Source organism: Ambystoma mexicanum, chromosome 1p, assembly GCF_040938575.1.
Source record: "Ambystoma mexicanum isolate Mex_15411 chromosome 1p, UKY_AmexF1_1, whole genome shotgun sequence".
NCBI lineage: Eukaryota > Metazoa > Chordata > Amphibia > Caudata > Ambystomatidae > Ambystoma > Ambystoma mexicanum.
The window spans coordinates 41,712,640-41,719,732 of NC_090921.1; the positions used below are offsets into that span (position 1 = coordinate 41,712,640).

Genomic DNA, 7,093 nt, shown 5'->3' on the forward strand with positions numbered 1-7,093 from the left:
AAAAACACAAGTGGTGACGTAGATGACCTTTCCAACTACAGGCCGATATCTAACATCCCCTACCCAGCAAAACCTCTAGAAACCTACGTATATAAACTAACCCAAGAACACCTTGAAAAACACCACCTGCTGGACCAAGCTCAAATCGGCTTCAGACCAGCAAGAGGAACGGAAACAGTGCTACTATCTATCTGGGACGACCTAAAAAGTAACGCAGACAAAAACACTACCTCAGCCCTTATTCTGCTTGACCTCTCCGCAGCCTTTGACACAGGTAGCCACAACACCCTGACCAAAAGACTAGAAGACATAGGCATAACAGACACAGCCCTACGCTGGACCAAATCATTTCTAGCAGACAGAACAGAAACCGTATGGATCAAACCTTTCAAATCCACTCCACGAGTTAACGACTGGAGTGCCACAAGGATCCTCACTATCTCCACTATATTTCAACATCTATCAGACTCCGGTCATCAGAATCTTAAAAAAATACAACATTACATGTTACAATTACGCAGATGACACTCAGATCATCTACAAAATCAAAGACACTGATGCCGACCACTCAACCCTAAACGACTGTCTAAAAGAAGTCTTCAACTGGATGGATGCCAACAACCTGAAAATCAACCCAGGAAAGACAGACATCATGATCGTATCCAAAGACCAAGAGAACGAAACCACCATCCCGTGGCCTATGGAAATGGGAAACACACCAACACCATTGAAGGTAGTAAAAAATCTGGGAGTCCTAATGGACAACACCCTAACCCTGGAACCACAAATAAATGCAACAGTGAAGAAATGCTTTTTCCTCCTCCACACAGCAAGAAGAATTCTACCTTTCCTCTCCTTCACGCACAAAACACTCACTATCGTTGCCCTAATTATGTCAAAAATCGACTGCAAACAGCCTTTACCTCGGAATACCAGAATACCTCCTAAAGAAACTGCAACAGATCCAAAATGCAGCAGCAAGACTACTCCTCAAACTATCCAGAAGGGACCACATAACTCCAGCCCTAAAAACACTACACTGGCTCCAAGTAAAACATTGCATCACCTTCAAAACAATGTGCATAACGCACAGGGCAATCAGCGGACAAGAGCGGAATTCCTACAAAAGAAAATAACAGTCTACAAACCAACAAGACCCCTCAGATCAAGCAAAGAAATCCGCCTGGAACTCAAACCATACCTTAAGAAAAAACTTGGAGGCACCTCCTTCTACCACTTAGCCGTAAAAACCTGGAACAACACCCCAAAAGAAATAAGAAACACTGAAGATCACCTAAAATTCAGGAAATCACTAAAAACCTGGCTCTTCAACACCACAGACTAAATCTGGAAACCACAACTGGATGAGGATGACTAAACCGGAAAGGACACGGACATCCTCGACCCAGGAGGGTAGTTCCCACGGCACCTGGACGGGTGACACCGGATAGACTGGAACACAGGCGGCACGCACAGAGACTGAGTCAACTACCCCAGACAATCCCACCAACACTTTGCACGCCCCTTAGTTATCGCCAGGTACCACAGTGGTGTGGAATTGTCGAGATACTGGCAATCACCACACTACCTGAGAGGTTGACATTGGCAGGTGCACTAACCACAGGAGTATGAAGGGAGGATAAGAGGCGCTATAAGAGAGCATGTTAGAGGTGGGGGCAAGAGGAGTAAGGAACCTTGTATGCCAGTCGGACCAAGATCAGTACAGAGCCGCATCAGGGGAGACTACGCAAGCCGAGCGTCTCAACTAGGATAGAGACGCAAACTAACCAACCCTACTAACAATTTCCCCTTCTACATACACCTCTCAAACTCCAAACCAAACACACTCAAAACCTACAGCACAACAAACCGCACAAACTTCACTACATTGCAACAACAAAACAAAAAACACACAGTCTTGCACAACAGTACACAACGACTACCGCCCGCAAACACCCCAGGCCCAGCCAACGGACCCCCCGGGCTGAGGCCGCCAACAGCACATCACTGCTCTCTTGCACTTTTCCTGCTTCATCCCACTAACTCAACCTCCCCTCCTCTTTCAGAGCCGCCAGAGCGCCAGGGGACCACTCTGGTGGTGATAGTTCGCAGTACAAATGTTCTTTAACATTAACATTAACATGCACAGAAAAGCCAGGGAATCTGGGAGCACAGCAAAGCAAGCAGCACAGGCCCTCTTCCTGCACCCTAATCCCCAGAGCCCCTGGACACAGTCTGCAGCCTGGCTGCCCCCATTGGATAACATTACTCGCCCTCACCTCCTTGCTTGCCTTTGTGCATGGGGGCCCAGGCACTGGGGTTAGGACACCTCTCCTTGGGATGCTCCCTCCTCTGGGTGCAGGAGGTCAGATGCTGGTTCTGCAATGCACACGTGCAGGGAGGAGCTGCACACCCCTAGTGAGGGCCCCTCCACACATGGGGCCTCTGCATGCACAGAAAAGCCAGGGAATCTGGGAGCACAGCAAAGCAAGCAGAACAGGCCCTCTTCCTGCACCCTAATCCCCAGAGCCCCTGGACACAGTCTTCAGCCTGGCTGCCCCCATTGGATAACATTACTCGCCCTCACCTCCTTGCTTGCCTTTGTGCATGGGGGCCCAGGCACAGGGTTTAGGACACCTCTCCTTGGGCTGCCCCCTCCTCTGGGTGCATGCAGGAGGTCAGCTGCTCGTGCTGCAATGCACGCGTGCAGTGGGGAGCTGCACACCCCTAGTGAGGGCCTCTGCATGCACAGAAAAGCCAGGGAATATGGGAGCACACCAGAGCAAGCAGCACAGGCCCTCTTCATGCACCCTAATCCCCAGAGCCCCTGAACACAGTCTGCAGCCTGGCTGCCCCCATTGGATAACATTACTCGCCCTCACCTCCTTGCTTGCCTTTGTGCATGGGGGCCCAGGCACTGGGGTTAGGACACCTCTCCTTGGGCTGCTCCCTCCTCTGGGTGCATGCAGGAGGTCAGCTGCTCGTGCTGCAATGCACGCGTGCAGGGGGGTGCTGCACACCCCTAGTGAGGGCCTCTGCATGCACAGAAAAGCCAGGGAATCTGGGAGCACACCAGAGCAAGCAGCACAGGCCCTCTTCCTGCACCCTAATCCCCAGAGCCCCTGGACACAGTCTGCAGCCTGGCTGCCCCCATTGGATAACATTACTCGCCCTCACCTCCTTGCTTGCCTTTGTGCATGGGGGCCCAGGCACTGGGGTTAGGACACCTCTCCTTGGGCTGCTCCCTCCTCTGGGTGCATGCAGGAGGTCAGCTGCTCGTGCTGCAATGCACGCGTGCAGGGGCGAGCTGCACACCCCTAGTGAGGGCCTCTGCATGCACAGAAAAGCCAGGGAATCTGGGAGCACACCAGACCAAGCAGCACAGGCCCTCTTCCTGCACCCTGAGCCCCAGAGCCCCTGGACACAGTCTGCAGCCTGGCTGCCCCCATTGGATAACATTACTCGCCCTCACCTCCTTGCTTGCCTTTGTGCATGGGGGCCCAGGCACAGGGTTTAGGACACCTCTCCTTGGGCTGCTCCCTCCTCTGGGTGCATGCAGGAGGTCAGATGTTCGTGCTGCAATGCACGCGTGCAGGGAGGAGCTGCACACCCCTAGTGAGGGCCTCTGCATGCACAGAAAAGCCAGGGAATCTGGCAGCACACCAGAGCAAGCAGCACAGGCCCTCTTCCTGCACCCTGAGCCCCAGAGACCATGGACACAGTCTGCAGCCTGGCTGCCCCCATTGGATAACATTACTCGCCCTCACCTCCTTGCTTGCCTTTGTGCATGGGGGCCCAGGCACTGGGGTTAGGACACCTCTCCTTGGGCTGCTCCCTCCTCTGGGTGCATGCAGGAGGTCAGCTGCTCGTGCTGCAATGCACGCGTGCAGGGGCGAGCTGCACACCCCTAGTGAGGGCCTCTGCATGCACAGAAAAGCCAGGGAATCTGGGAGCACACCAGACCAAGCAGCACAGGCCCTCTTCCTGCACCCTGAGCCCCAGAGCCCCTGGACACAGTCTGCAGCCTGGCTGCCCCCATTGGATAACATTACTCGCCCTCACCTCCTTGCTTGCCTTTGTGCATGGGGGCCCAGGCACAGGGTTTAGGACACCTCTCCTTGGGCTGCTCCCTCCTCTGGGTGCATGCAGGAGGTCAGATGTTCGTGCTGCAATGCACGCGTGCAGGGAGGAGCTGCACACCCCTAGTGAGGGCCTCTGCATGCACAGAAAAGCCAGGGAATCTGGCAGCACACCAGAGCAAGCAGCACAGGCCCTCTTCCTGCACCCTGAGCCCCAGAGACCATGGACACAGTCTGCAGCCTGGCTGCCCCCATTGGATAACATTACTCGCCCTCACCTCCTTGCTTGCCTTTGTGCATGGGGGCCCAGGCACTGGGGTTAGGACACCTCTCCTTGGGCTGCTCCCTCCTCTGGGTGCATGCAGGAGGTCAGCTGCTCGTGCTGCAATGCACGCGTGCAGGGGCGAGCTGCACACCCCTAGTGAGGGCCTCTGCATGCACAGAAAAGCCAGGGAATCTGGGAGCACACCAGACCAAGCAGCACAGGTCCTCTTCCTGCACCCTGAGCCCCAGAGCCCCTGGACACAGTCTGCAGCCTGGCTGCCCCCATTGGATAACATTACTCGCCCTCACCTCCTTGCTTGCCTTTGTGCATGGGGGCCCAGGCACAGGGTTTAGGACACCTCTCCTTGGGCTGCTCCCTCCTCTGGGTGCATGCAGGAGGTCAGATGTTCGTGCTGCAATGCACGCGTGCAGGGAGGAGCTGCACACCCCTAGTGAGGGCCTCTGCATGCACAGAAAAGCCAGGGAATCTGGCAGCACACCAGAGCAAGCAGCACAGGCCCTCTTCCTGCACCCTGAGCCCCAGAGACCATGGACACAGTCTGCAGCCTGGCTGCCCCCATTGGATAACATTACTCGCCCTCACCTCCTTGCTTGCCTTTGTGCATGGGGGCCCTTGCACAGGGTTTAGGACACCTCTCCTTGGGCTGCTCCCTCCTCTGGGTGCATGCAGGAGGTCAGCTGCTCGTGCTGCAATGCACCCGTGCAGTGGGGAGCTGCACACCCCTAATGAGGGCCTCTGCATGCACAGGAAAGCCAGGGAATATGGGAGCACACCAGAGCAAGCAGCACAGGCCCTCTTCCTGCACCCTAATCCCCAGAGCCCCTGGACACAGTCTGCAGCCTGGCTGCCCCCATTGGATAACATTACTCGCCCTCACCTCCTTGCTTGCCTTTGTGCATGGGGGCCCAGGCACTGGGGTTAGGACACCTCTCCTTGGGCTGCTCCCTCCTCTGGGTGCATGCAGGAGGTCAGATGTTCGTGCTGCAATGCACGCGTGCAGGGAGGAGCTGCACACCCCTAGTGAGGGCCTCTGCATGCACAGAAAAGCCAGGGAATCTGGCAGCACACCAGAGCAAGCAGCACAGGCCCTCTTCCTGCACCCTGAGCCCCAGAGACCATGGACACAGTCTGCAGCCTGGCTGCCCCCATTGGATAACATTACTCGCCCTCACCTCCTTGCTTGCCTTTGTGCATGGGGGCCCAGGCACTGGGGTTAGGACACCTCTCCTTGGGCTGCTCCCTCCTCTGGGTGCATGCAGGAGGTCAGCTGCTCGTGCTGCAATGCACGCGTGCAGGGGGGAGCTGCACAACCCTATGTGCAGCACATGGCGCCTCTGCAGGCACAGCCTGCTGCTGGGAAATGCAGAGAAAGGCCACGGAAGCGGGGTGCACAACACCCTGTGATGGCGGAAATGAACGAGAGCATGCAACACAGATGTGAAAGAAAGCTTGTGAGGCCTTTAACCCGGAAGTAAACAAAAGCCACGGCACAGGAAGTACACTGAAGAATAGTAGTTCGGCGTTTGTGACGTGTCTGTTATTCCATGGCTCCTGCATTCGCACCCGGGGGGGGGGGGGGCAAGGAAACCTACATTTCGAGTGGGGGGGGGGGCTAAGTGGTGGTGGGAGGGGCTACTTCAGAAAATAAGGGGGCAAGTTGGATGCTCCGCCCCCACTGTTCTATTCCCCCCACCATGGTCTGGTGTGGGGACTATCAAATAGTATATTTTAAAGCCAATATGTAGAGAGGAGATACAACCTTTAACACCGCCAGTTTCAGGAAAGGCTTCCCTTGACTCTCTGCCTAACAAAATGCAGGGCTAGGGGGAGCACCTAGGCTAAAAATGTAGGCGGGGGCTAAACCTTTAAATGTTGGGAGAGGTGCTAACTTCAGAGACGGTGGACACATAGCTCCATAGCTCTCAACTCACACGCTTTTGGCGGGTGTCACCCGCCTTGTAAAGGGCTGACTCACCCGCCAAACCTCCTGCACGCCCATTCATTCCAATGGGCGTCTCACCCGCCAAAAACAAAATCGGGTAATTTCACCCGCCTTTGCAACACAAATGGTTGAAAGCTATGAAAGCTCTCAACTCACACGGTTTTTGGGGTGACACCCGCCTTCTAAACAGCTGACTCACCTGCAAAGCCTCCTGCATGCCCATTTGTTTCAATGGGCCTCTCACCCGCCAAAAATAAAAATGGGTTGTTTCACCCGCCTTTGCGACACTAATGGTTGAGAGCTATGGCAAACTTACTTGTGTAAGGGCAACTAACTTCTTTACTCATTGCAATGAGACTATTCTAGTGCAGCTTCAATGTTACAATCAGTTAAGTCTCTCCTTTAACACCCATGTCTTGCAGATCCCGAAGGTCCTAGAAAGTGTGAAAATGGCAGATGGTGTGCAATGAAAGACTCAATATCATAGCATAACAGGGCATTGCAGAGTGTGGGGCAGTATGTTATGGTCTGGTTAAGGATCACACGCAGGCAGGGAGGTGTAGTTACTGGTATTTCTTTCTGGCTCAGTAGAAACTCTCTCAGCTTTATTGTCTTATCTCTGTGCACAGTCACTGCTGGATTCACATGTATGCAGAGCAGGAGCTTATGTCTATTCACTTTGAGTCTGCAGGGAGAGCGAGGGGCTGCCACCCTCTTGCTGGTTTGCCGCGCTCGTATTGAATTTAGCGGGAAGTCCTGCTTTGTATCCCGCGTCCACTCTTGCAA

General features: G+C 54.5%; 1 protein-coding gene across 3 annotated transcripts in view; it reads right to left on the reverse strand.

Moving 5' to 3' along the window:
* The window catches only part of LOC138565729 (zinc finger protein 79-like), a 76,987-nt gene extending 71,169 nt beyond the window's left edge, over positions 1 to 5,818 (reverse strand). The window contains exons 1-2 of one of the 3 annotated variants that reach the window (XM_069643003.1): positions 2,638 to 5,818; positions 2,280 to 2,329 (exon numbers count right to left, since the gene is read on the reverse strand). The gene's annotated coding sequence lies outside the window, so the exon portion shown is untranslated. The other 2 variants (XM_069643002.1, XM_069643000.1) reach the window with 2 other exon arrangements.
* Between the last annotated feature and the right edge of the window lie 1,275 nt (positions 5,819 to 7,093).